The 13,002-nt window shown below is 45.7% G+C and overlaps 1 protein-coding gene across 1 annotated transcript in view; it reads left to right on the forward strand.

Moving 5' to 3' along the window:
• The first annotated feature begins 1,644 nt into the window (after positions 1-1,644).
• The window catches only part of PLAGL1 (PLAG1 like zinc finger 1), a 93,922-nt gene continuing 82,564 nt past the window's right edge, over positions 1,645-13,002 (forward strand). Inside the window, exon 1 of the mRNA XM_012752494.3 lies at positions 1,645-1,930. The gene's annotated coding sequence lies outside the window, so the exon portion shown is untranslated. The remainder of the gene's footprint in view (positions 1,931-13,002) is intronic.

The following is a 13,002-nucleotide window of genomic DNA, read 5'->3' on the forward strand; positions in this document are numbered from 1 at the left end:
TGAGAGGCTCTGATGGACATCCCAGGGGAAAATGTTCAGCAGGCAGTGAAGTAGGTATTTGGGACTCAGGATCTTTCAAGGCTAGAGATTTGGAATCTGCATGCCTAGAAGTGGTTTATGATGCACTGGCTAAGGACACAAGTGGGAAGGAGAATGAAAGAAGATAAAGGAAAAGGTCTACAGATAGGATATTGGAGGGCCACCACATTTAAGAAAGGAGAAGGGAAAAGGCTGGAGATAAAGAAGTGTTTTGAGTATTAAGAGAACCAACAGATACGGAAGTACAGAAGCTAAGAGATGATTTGTTTTCTGCCAGGGATGGTATTATTTCTTCAACACAGAGATAATGGCTTTGAATGGACAGATGATTTCACATAGGATTTCCTTTAGTTTCTTGATAATTACTTTGCCTCTGTTTAAAGATGTTAAATATTTCCTTGCAGCTATTTATAATCCTGTCTCCCTTCCCCCAGCAAGTGTATAGATAGACAATATTGAGAAAGTGTATAAAATCTGTTTTATTCGGTTCAGGCTGCTACAATAAAATACTGTAGATTGGGTGGCTTATAAACAACAGAAATTTATTTTTCACAGTTCCAGAGGCTGTAATTCTGACAGCAGGCTGCCAGCATGGTTGGGATCTAGTGAGGGCCTCCTCCTGATTACACTCTGCAGTCTTTTCATCATATCACCACATGGAGGAAGGAGAGCAAGAAAGATCTCTGGGGTCCCATTCATGAAGGCTCCACCCTCATGACCTACTCACCTCCCCAAAGCCCCCACCTCCTAATACCATCACTTTAGGGGTTGGGATTCAATATATGAGTTGGGGCGGGTCACAAACCCTGTAACAAATGTACATAATTTGGGGCTATTGATGCCTTCCACGAGATGCCAGGGGTCTGGCTTGTTTTGGAGCGTTCAAACTGGTAGATTGTCAAAGGAACCAAGACCACGAAATAAGGGTAACATTAGGTAGGTATCAGGTAGCTAATTAAAAATCCCCTAAATTTCCTTTTTAAAAGAGAAGGCTTTGGGGATAGACTGTGAAGGAAGACAGACAGATAAACCTGGTAAATAGTTCAGAAAAGTCAAGGGCTGTCTACAGGCATACCACTCTGAAGGCATCTGACCTCGTCTGATCTCGGAAGCTAAGCAGGGTCCGGGCCTGGTTAGTACTTGGAAGGGAGAAAAGTCAAGGGCGCTAAAGGCTGAGCACATCCTGACTTGGCAGTCAGGATGGCATGGTCGACTGCTAAGAAAGGAGGTGAAGGAGAATGGTGGGGAAGCCTGGACTCCAAGGGGTGCATTCTAGGGTGTTCCACAGTGACTAGGGACCAGAACCTGAGGCGACGGAAAGAGACTCACATTGACAAAATTTGGTGGTTACAGAGCACTGAATAGTTTCAGGAAACAGCAAAGCTGTTGGAAATTTTAAAGTTAGTACTAATTACCATTACGTTAGGAGTAGCAGAGACCTAAGCTTGAAGGCAGAGGCCCAAGAGGCAACAAAGTAAAGAACAAGTAAAACACGACAATTGATAGAGTCCCATCTCAGAGAAGGTGGGGTTTTTGAGTTTAAGTCACAGGGTTTAGCTTGTGCAAGGAGGAAGTCACAGGGTTTAGCTTTTGCAAGGAGGATTAATTTCTCAGAGAGAAGAAAGAAGAAAGATAAATAATGGAAAGATACAAAAATACTTGTGGAAGCTCTAGTGGGAAGTACTCCACTTGAAGAAGGTGGCGATTCTCTCTGTTGAGAGTGAGAAGGGGGACCAGTTGAGGTCTTAGATGGAAAAGTTTTAGAATTGCAGAGCTAGAAGACATAATGGAGAGATGATGAAGAATGCTAACGAGCTGAACGTCCCCTGCTGAGATTGTATGAATTCACAGTGGATCCAATCAACAGACACTATTGCCATCCCAGTAGCAGGTAACAACTTGGGAAAGTAACAAAGAAAGTAGATGGGGGGAGATGCCTGGTGGGGAGTAGAGGGAATTCGAGGGAATGAAGAGTCAGGATCACGATATAAGGAAATGAGTGCATAGACACACACACACACACAGACACACACAACCACAACACAAAACTGACCCCAACTGGTAGGGAGATAAGGGAAGTCAGAATGGAGGTAATGGATGGAGAAAGTAGGAGAGGGTTCTAGAGATTAAAGGTCACAAAGAAATTAAAAAAAAAAATAGGATGCAAGACAGGGTGAGGCAGGACAGGGGGGCTGTGAGGTGACAAGGGAATTCTACATCCTTGGAGCAAGCCTTTCACTAAGGCAGTCTCTCACATTAGTGACTAATGAGTTCCTGGAAATAGATTCAAATGCAAACGTGTAAGAAAAAAAATTCATAGATATTCGAAATGATTCTCATTACTAGGAAGAAATGATTATAAAATTTCTCACTATGGTTTCTGCAACCCCTGGCTCTGTCAGGCGTGAGCGGCCAGGGGAAATGGTGACAGTTCCAGCCTCCCTGCCCCCACCCTGGAACCCATAGCAGGGAGATGGCCACTGGGTCAGGCCATACATGTCCCGGGCAGCTGGGTAGATTAAACCTGACCATCAGCAGCACGCCAAGCTGTGTAGTTGGAACAGGGGAGGGGGACAGGGATCTTTATTTTCTGACCTATAGAGGACGTGATTGTGTTATTTCATTAAAAGGTTGAGGCTGTCTGCCAGAACTGCCCCCACTCCCCAACCTGGCAGAGCAGGTTCTAAGCCTTAGAACAGGGGTCCTCAAACTTTTTAAACAGGGGGCCAGTTCACTGTCCCTCAGACCGTTGGAGGGCCGGACTATAGTTTAAAAAAAAACTATGAACAAATTCCTATGCACACTGCACATATCTTATTTTGAAGTAAAACAACAAACGGGCAAAATCACCCACACGTGGCCCGCGGGCCGTAGTTCAAGGACGCCTGGCTTAGAACATGTCCCCTGGGCCTTCTTCATTAGTGCCATCTGTGTGCAGTCGTTACAGCAAGTGTTACACTGGGTGGTCTTGAGGACAAACTGAGTGGCACACAGAGAGTTGGAGAGTCAAAGTTTATTCATCAGTGGGCTCAGAGGGGTCTCGCCACCAAATTTTGAGCCCTGTCTACCTGATTTTTCCCACTTTTATTAAGCTGGGGTGGTCAGAGGGGTGGGGTCTCAAGTGGCTAAGGTAACAGGTTAGTTGACGTGTCAGGTAATAGGTATTATGCTGATGTGGGCGTTCCTGACGGGTGGGGGTCTCAGGTGACACGCCAAGTAATAGATGGGGGTTTTCCTTATCAGAGGCAGAGCTCAAAGACCGCGGTTCTTCAGTACGGGGTGGGGGGCACCGCAGCCACAAGCCTGCAGCAGCCTGTGCTACTTTTGATGAGTGGCTAATAGCAAGCACCACCTGTCACTCAGTAGCTGGTGTCCTCTCTCAGATCATGACCCAGAATGGAATTTGGTGTATGAAAGGCAGTTGGGGAGGGGTGTATATTAATGTACAGTACACAGTTGTGCAGACTGAAGATCCCGTACTTGAAAGTTAAGGACTGCTGGATGTGCTAGTGACATTTGCAAATGAGAGTTGTCCTGACTAGGTATGTAACTAAGCAAAGCTGCATTCTCATTCTGGGATTGGGGAGTGAATTTGTTTTAATCTTCAGGCTCAAGAGCCTCGTCTCTCCAGCAGGTCATTTAAGACAGAACCCACAGTTCCTCTCCCTGCCCTCCCCTTTCTGTTCTCCATCCTGCCATATCTAGATCCCACGGTCTGGCCACTAGACCAGCAGAAGAGCTTAACAGCATGGGCTTGGGAGCATGGGCTCTGGAGTCAGCTTGCCTGGATAAGCACTAAAGCTGTAGCTATTATTCCTTTTATTATTATTCCATCCCGTCCTCTGAACGGCTGAAAAATCACCTATTCCTTGAAAGTTGTATGTATGCTGTTCCACTTCCTTTATGGAATTTGTTTTTGCAAGTCTTTGAAAGTTCACTTCCTGCATGAATGCTTCCCTGCCCAAGGGAGAGGTAGTGAACTTGCCTCTCTTAGCTAAACATGCCGCCTCCCATCCCCCACCCATCCAAAGCCACAACAGGACTCAACATGCTGGGGATGGGGGTGGGCGCTGAGGCAGGTTTTATGTTGTCTAAATAAAATATTGCTGTTTTTACAATAACATAATAAAAATCAAATTATTTCACAATTTAGTTAGAAAACTTAATCCACTTTTGCAGTTATTTCATGTTTTTGACAGCTATAAAATCGTTTCGCTCTCAGAAGCAGGCTAGGGAAAGGATGTCTCTCTCATTCTCCTTTCCGCCACGCCTATGGTCCTTTCATTCTTCTCTGTTCTTTCCTTCTTCCACTCTCCTTTTGCTGGCTTTTAAAATTTGATTTCACCCTTTTATTAGCCAACAGTTACCCAAGAGTGAGAAAAATAGAGGGGGCAAAAATCTCTCCACCATACTGTCATTAACAAGAATCACATCTATTGAAAGGTTGCGACTTAAGAGGAACCACCAAATATCATTTCTCTAATTCTTTTATGAATTCATTCATTTAACAAATGTCCTATTATGTGCCTGTCACCATAATGGACACTCTCCCTTCCTCACCCTGAAAAACAGAGTTGTGGGGCTAAGCTTTATGTTTACTTCTCCTGCATTTAAGAACTTAAGAAAACACCTACTGGAATTTGATATATTCTTCCCTCCCCGTTTTTTAAAACTTAAATGACTTTATGAATTTTTAGTATTCTCTTCTCTCCAGGGTGTAGAAAAAAGATCCAAGGTTTAGGATGCAGGCAAAACTGGGTTTTAATCCTGGTTATCTATGTGTATTTCAACAACTTTATCTACTTTTAAGCTTTCATCAGTTAATGGAGGGTAATTATAACTACAGCAAAGAGATGTGGAGATTGAGAAAAATATGTGACGTACCTTTCACAAGGACAGTTCCTTTCCTAATGTTATTGTTTGTCTTAGTTTATAAGCCCTTTGGGGATAGATTATAAACTCATTAATCTGAATTGCAGTATTAATAATCAATAGAAAAAGTAAACACACAGTGCTAACAGCAAGCAAAATGTGTAAGCTGAACACATTTAAGTAAAGCCATTTATTGATTTTGCAGTGGGGTATTTCACAAGCAGGCCAATCTTTTATTGCTGTTGTACTGAGCTGGGGAAATTCTGCAGAGAAAATTCTGAAACAGGTATTTCTCAGACACTTTGTTCTGTCATGGGGAATTTCTTCTTTTCTTGCTCAAACAACAAGTTATAGTAATATACTTACACATCAATATTTGTGAGATGAACTGTGGAAAAAACAGGTACTTGCAACGTGGCAGAGTGGATTCTGTGAGACCATGAGCAAGTTACAGGACTTCTCTGGGCCTTAGTGTGTTGAGCTATGAAATTGGCATACTGCTTATGCACACGTTTGTGCATGAATTAAGCATAACACGTATTTTAAACACCTGGCGCGTAACTGACAATCAATGCCATTTCCTCCTTTTCCAGGTCCACCTGACCAGACCAGTTACAGGGAAATGATTCCCGCAGTAAACACCACCTGTTGAGTGTGCCCGGCCCCTCACACAGCTCACCTCTTTAACTCCAGCAAAAGTCTTAACGGAGAGCGTCACAGACGCAGTTTATTTAACACGTGAAGCGAATGAAGCTTAAGCTTCAGGCCCTTTCACTTAATGCACGCGTTTCCCAAACCCCAGCATCTAACTTTGTATTTTCCTTAACGTAGTTCTAGCCCCACAACGCGGGGATTCACCCCTGGACAGGTGGTGTTGTTTCCCTCCTTTGGCAGAAGGGGTAAAGTGAGTCGCTTAAGATCACACACGTGCAAGTCGTGGAGCAAGATCTGAACCCACGTAGCCTGACCGCGGTGCCCAAACCCTTAACAGCTGGAGGGGACGGCAAACGTCTCCGAGAAGAGAGGCAAAGTCACACACGCGGGGGCGGATGGTAACAGCGCAGAAATCCCCCACCAAAGCTCGCAGGATGGGGTCGGAGGGGGATCACCCCGCCGAGGCTCCCGCCCCTTCCTCCCCTTCCCCTTTTCCGCGCCGCCAGTCCCAGCCGCGCCGCAGCACGCCCGGCGGCCGTCCAGCCGGCCCGCTGCCCTGGGGCTGCCGGATCGGGCCGCGGGCCGCAGCCCGAGAACTTTCCAAGTGGGAGAAACGTGGTGGCGAGCCCCGCGCAAACGGCAGGTGAGGCGCGGGCGTGGAGGGCGCGGGGCCGCGGCGGCTTCCCGGCCGCAGGTGCCCACGTGCCGCGCGGAGCCCACGGCCCAGGCTCCTGGCCGCGTCCTGCGGGGGCGGCGGGGCTGGCGCGGGCGCGCGGGACCTGGCGGCCACCTTTGTGCGGCTCGGGGCGCGCTTCCCCTTCTCTGGCGCCCGCCGCGGGGCGGCGACGCGGGCCCGAGGAGCCGCCACCCCGGGCCGGCCCCGCCTGGGCCGCGCGGGGGCGCGTTTTGCCGCCTGCCGAGTCCTGTGCGCCCCGGGGCTGGGACGGGGCAGGGGGTGCCTGCACTGACCGCCGGGAACGGTTTCTGAACCGCCGAAACTGCAGAATCTCAGCTGCCAGCGTGGCCCGTCCCCTAAGAGGCTAAGACGATAGGAAGAGAGTGACTGAGTGGCGGCGGCGGAGTCCCCGCAGACTTTGGGAGAAAAGGGGCCCGGGGCCGTGGCGCCCCCGGAACCCCCGACGGCGCACAGAGAGAATGACGGGGCCGGTGCCCTCGCTGGGTGGCAGGCGGGACACGCTGCCCGCCGCGGTGACTCCGTAGGGTGCACTCAGCTGTCATTGTTTTTGTGTTGGCAACGGCGTCCGTGCAGCCGTGTAGGGGGAGCTTCGCCGGTTAAGGCGACCCCCAGCTGCTGGTTCGGTCACCTCGTGTGGCACGGAGGATGGGACCACGGGCGCCCTTCCTTCTAATGGTAAAAGAAGTGAAGTGACAGCTGTGGCAGTTACTCCAGTGTCGTCGTGGTATTGAGCATCTGTTTGGCCACTCTGAATGAAAGAAGAAAGAATGTGCTCCCTGATGTGTTCAGGGAATAAGTAACGACATTAGGAGGTCTGTATTGTGCGGTGCTGGCCTGCCTAACCCGAGGCGCCTCCCAGAAGCGCCTGGAGAGTTTTTAAAAGTACACCTGTTGGGCCCTCCCCGGAGGAGGTCCCGAATCCAGTGATGGGGCCCTGGCTGGTGCATTTTGGTAAAAGCAGGATTTTGCTGGGGACGCCTAGTTAGGAATCAGAAGGTAGAAGAACTGGGTCCCACTCAGTTTGATTTTGAAACAGAAATCGGAATAATGACACAAAACTTTGGTGCAGGTGGCAACAAATGGCCTCTTGGTTCTGCGAGTGATGATTGCATTAAGTGAGAGGAGTGGGGAAGAATACGCCTGCCAGGGGAAGGAAAGGAAGGGTTGGTTTTCAGGTGATCAGGTCTATGAAAATGTTGGTGTGACTTGTATAATAACTCAGAAAGTCAGTGTCATCAGGATGTTATAAAAGTGAGCCAGCTCCACCCTGTGCAGGATGGTTTGAAAAATGCACCATGTCTGTCTGGTCTTCTCAAGAACGAAAGGCTTTATTATTATTATCAGGCAAATCATGAGCCAGTAATCACCAGTGTGTCCTGCTTTATGGGAACCCCAGGCTGTCTGAAGGCTGCATATTTTCCTGCTAAGTGTGAATTTTTGTTCAGTCATTCAGCAGATGTGGGTTGGGGATCTTCATGAGCTGGGCATTCTTGGAACATAAAGATGAGTAAGATGCTGTTTTTGCCCTTCCCTTCTGTTTGGCAGGAAAGACTGATGTGAAAACAGGCCACACTATAACCCACTTATGATGATAACCGGGGTGTTGAATGAACAAAGCGCTGTGTGGCCCAGAGGGAGGAGGCTGCCCGGGTCTGGGGGGAAGAGCATTCGCAGGAGACCACACTAGAGCTGGGTAAACAGCGCCCTTCTGTAAAAGCCACACGTAGAATTTAGAATTTCAGACTCTGTGTGTAGTCAAATCTGTGGGGTTTTTTTTCAATCAGATAAAATTCTAGTGTAATCCTATACTGATAATCTAAAGTGGAAATGACTTTGAATTTCACGATGACTCTTTCTTAAATTTACGAGGCATTCTGTCGTTTTGTTGTTTTTGTAGGCGTCTCTGCTGGTCTAAAGTTAACCCAAGAAAGAGGTGGTTAAACAAAGGGAAATTTTCAAAATGGGCCCTGAATTCTTACCAAATATTTAGTTCCACTTAAGGACAATATTCAGATAAATTGTTTTAATTACATCCTCCTTTAAAAGTTTTTATTTGTTGTTCTCCTTGTGTTAATTACAAAAGCTTAAAATTACAAAAGAGGATAGGGGCACAAAAGGGAATTGGTAAGAGGAATAAAAAGGGAATAACTGGAAGAGGGAAATTGGGAGGAGAAAGGAGTTTGATAAAATTGATGGTGGGAAGAGTGGGTGGGAAAGGAATGAGTGAATCAAGTCTGGCTGCCAGCTTCCTCCTTGGGGATGTATTTGTCTTATACCTTTTTATTAAGCATGTATAGATACTAGTTTTTAAAGTTATTTCAAACCATAATATAGAGGGAGGTGGTATAATATAGTGATTAAAGCATGGGTCTCAATAACTTATTAGTTGGTGACCTTGGACAGGCCCTTAATTAGTGGTGTCTGCTCATTTGTAAAATGGGGATAATATGATCTATAGGAGGCTTGTGAGGATTAACAGCTGTGTTTCAGAGGCACCTGGCTGCCGACAGGCCACGCTCAGGAGTGGCAGCTGCTCTGGTTCTTACCTTACTTGATCCTGGAGAGAGCGCTGGTAGACTATGCAGATAGCACCATCTTTCTTTCCAGTTGTCAATAGAAATCGGAATTAGGAGAGACTGACTTCCTGAAGTCATATAATTGATGAGTAGCTGTACTGAAATGAGAAGCTATGTCTTTTGGAATTGAGTCCTGAGTGGTTCTTCTGCTCCATCCTATGTTTGGCCCTGTCCAGCTGCTCTGACTGTCCCTGGAATTAAAAGGGTGAAGGCTGTCGTCAGGCATGTCTGTTACAATTCTTCTACTCATACCATCACTTCACATTGATTTGCTTTGAAAATTACATTTTTCTTTCTGATGCTTATGGGTGGGGGTCAGTTCCTTTAAAGGGGGGGGGAGTAAGACAGTGGGAAAACCATAAGGAAGTTGTATATGGAAGGGCTTTAAAAGGGGAACCCCTCTCTTCAACTTCCAGTAATGTGTTGTAATATTACCTAAATAATCATCCGCTTCATTGTCCAGCAACTTAACCGCTTTCTTCTGCAGCTGGTGGTTCTGGTGTGAGAAAGAATATTTCCTTCATATCCCCTTTCACATATGTCTGATCCCTGGAGAAGTAGGGGAGGGGACCATGGTTCTGTACAAAGAGCTCATGAATGTGGGTCAGATTTTAATTAGAATGGTAATTGGTAATTTGGAATGGAAAAGTATGGCCAAGAATCTCTTCTTTGAAAAATAAGGACACAGAAAAGTATAAAGGAGGAATTATTTTTGAGAGTAGGTCCCAGTGTTGGTTCATTTTTTCCTTAGGAAGTAGCATTCTTTGTCTCAAAAAAAAAAAAGTCTCACTCTGTTGCCCGGGCTAGAGTGCAGTGGCATCAGCCTAGCTCACAACAACCTCAAACTCCTGGGCTCAAGCAATCCTCCTGTCTCAGCCCCCTGAGTAGCTGGGACTACAGGCATGCACCACCTTGCCCGGCTAATTTTTTCTATATATTTTTAGCTGACCAATTAATTTCTTTCTATTTTTAGTAGAGACGGGTTCTCACTTTTGCTCAGACTGATTTCGAACTCCTGGCCTTGAGCGATCCACCCGCCTCGGCCTCCCAGAGTGCTAGGATTACAGGCATGAGCCACCACGCCCGGCCAGGAAGGAGCATTTTTAATCTTCATAGGTCGGTCACCTTTCTATTTTTAGATGCATATGACCTCCACTTTCATGTCTTCCAATTGAGCACTTCTAACCTGCTCAATCAAGTAATCAACAAGTAATATTGCACAGCAGCTGTGTGCCTAGGATAATGTTGGGCATCATAGGTGACAGAAGGCAGAAAGTCAACATTTAACTTAGTGAGCAATGAAGAAACCAGCCAGGTGGAATGCATATAAAGCTAGATGGTGTGGCGCAATTTCTTAAAAGGAAGGAATCAGAGGGCTCTCATAAGATTTGAGAAAGCTTCATGGAGGAGGAGAGGGGACTCGCCTTTACTGGGGGTGAGAATGAACTTTCAAACCTTTGGCCAGGTGGGAACATTGAGGTGCCATTAGAGCTGGAGAAATGAGAGAGTAAAGGTACTAGTAGCCAGGGACCTGGATGCTGATCTCCCAAAATATCCCCATGTACCCCAAAACACTAAAGCAGTTTACTTGCTGGGCAGCCTGGGGACAGAAAAATGCTCATGGCAAGGAAAAGCTTTTGCAGCCAATAACAAGGCTCTCACAAATTCACAAGGGGTGATTGATTGGTGAGTGGCTATTATAGGTGGTAGCTATTTGCTGAATACATTTGCTAAATACATTAAAAATACCTGAGCAAGTTAGAGTGAGGGCTGTGAACAGTATTTATCAAAGTATAAACGACTCCATGCCATTATTGCAAAAAGATGTTAAGAGCAGGAAGCCACAGGGTCCCTGAGAAAAGGAATTGCAGGGGAGGTGTCTGGAGAGAATTTTGATTGGGGCCTTTGTTAATGGGCACAAAGGCCCTTAGATCCTACCCAGTTGGTGGGGGAACCTTAGCAGGACCCGTGGGTCTGAATCACACTCAGTAAACTCGTAAGAACTTAACACATCCCATTTTCAGAGTATTGATTTACATCCGAAAGATGAAAGTGCCTGGCAGGCCCATATACTTTTTCCAAAGCAGATTTAGGCATTTTCTTCATGGTGAGGAAAGCAAATAAAGGCTGGTGAGCTACTTGCTGAGAAAAGAGTCAGAGCAAAAAGAGTTGATTGATCTCCAATGATAGTGACATGAAACTGTAGGAGCCCAATCTGCCCTTCACCTGTCAGTGAATAGGGACATGCCGGTTGGCAGATGGGCTAGCTTCTGCCTTGTGCGGTGCTGGGGACGCAGCGACTGGTCAAACGTTCCTCCTAAAATCTCCCTTCCTTGGGCTCCAGATCACCACCAGCCTTTGCTTGTGTTTGTCAACTACATGTCAGATTTTTAGGATTTTGATGTATTAAGTTATGATGCCTTCTCCCAACTTGGAAGTTCTCTTAGGAGAAATTCTAGTACATACAAATTTACCTTTGAGTGCTATTTTGGCAGCTACACTCATTTTAGCTTTTGTATAGGTGTGTGAATTTGGAGTCACTCTTACAAACTAGCATGCATTGACTCAGCCTAAACCTGGATGGAGATCTGGCTGAAGGTACAACGGTGATAGTAATAATAGGTTCTTTCAGACATTAATTTGCAAGAGTCCAGGAACCTGAGAACTTCTGAAGGAAGAGAGAAGCATGTAGAGATTTAAACAAATGGAGGGGAGTAGTGTGGAGGGGAGGGGATGGCATATGATAGCCTCTCCAACAACTCCTTCTCCTGGGGCCCAATTACTTGGACTGGGCTTTTAGGGAGAGGAACAAGAGACATGAGCTGATAAAGCTATAATAATTTGTATCTCACTTTTGGAGGAAGATCAAAGAATATAATGTCTTTCTGCAGGTTGAGGGTTTGGAATCTTTGGAGTACACCGGGAGGTGGCACTGGGGCAGAGAAGGGTACAGTCCTCTGGAGTGTATACAGCAGGCTGGAGTGGAACAGGTGCAGGGGTGTGCATCCTCCTGCCTCTGAGGGGCCAGCCCTTGGCCAGGTAATAACAAGTAGGGTGCCTCTAATCAGAAGAAAAGTGATTTTTAATATACATATTATCCAATACAGAAGATACTTAATAGACAACTAATGTTAATGTTCAAGAGAAGTAAAGGCATGTTTTTATCAAGCAAGCAATAAATAGAACGCTACCCATTATTATTGATTTGCAGTGTGTAAAATGTCATTTGCCCTGTCTCTATGTAGGTTTTCACATTGTTTAATAAAAGTGAATGTGTCTTTGGAAGAATGTTTGGCAGTTTTTTTTAGAAAGATGTATATACTCTTACCATGTAATCCAGTGGTCATACTACTTGGTATTTCTCCAACAGGGTCAAAAACTTATGTTGGCACAAAAAACCTGTACAAGGACATTAATAGCAGCTTTATTCATAATTGCCAAAACTCAGAAGCAACTAAGATGACCGTCAGTAGGTGAATGGACAAATAAACTGTGGTACATCAAACAATGGGATGTTATTCAGTGCTAAAAGGAAATGAGATATAAGCCATAAAAAGACCTAGAGGAACCTTAAAAGCATATCACTAAATGAGAGAAGCCAATCTGAAAAGGCTACATGCTGTATGATTTTTAACTAAATGACATTCTGGAAAAGGCAAAACTGTGTAGTCAGTAAAAAGATCAGTGGCTGTCTGGGGTTGGGGAAAAGAGGGTTGAGTAGGTGGAGCACAGATTTTTTTCAGGGCAGTGAAACTACTCTGCATGGTACTATAATGGTGGATACATGTCATTGTACATTTGTCCAAACCCATAGAGTGTACAACCCACAAAAGTGAGCCCTACTGTACACTACGGACTGTGGGTGATAATGATGCATCAGTATGGATCCAACAGTGGGAGCAAATGTACCGCTGGGTGGGGGGATATTGATAATGAGGGAGGTTATGCATGTGGGGGAAGGAGGTATTTGGGAAATCTCTATTCCTTCTGCTCAATTTTTTTGTGAACCTAAAACTGCTCCAAAAATAGTCTATTTTTTTAAAAGTGAATGTATCAACATAGATAAAGTAGTAGTTCTCAAACTGATTCTTTACAGCTCTAGGGTTACTCGGAGGTTGAGGGGAGGGATGAGGGGGAAAGAAAAGTGAACCTTCTTTTACCATG

This window comes from Microcebus murinus, chromosome 5 (genome assembly GCF_040939455.1).
Source record: "Microcebus murinus isolate Inina chromosome 5, M.murinus_Inina_mat1.0, whole genome shotgun sequence".
In the NCBI taxonomy this organism is placed as follows: domain Eukaryota; kingdom Metazoa; phylum Chordata; class Mammalia; order Primates; family Cheirogaleidae; genus Microcebus; species Microcebus murinus.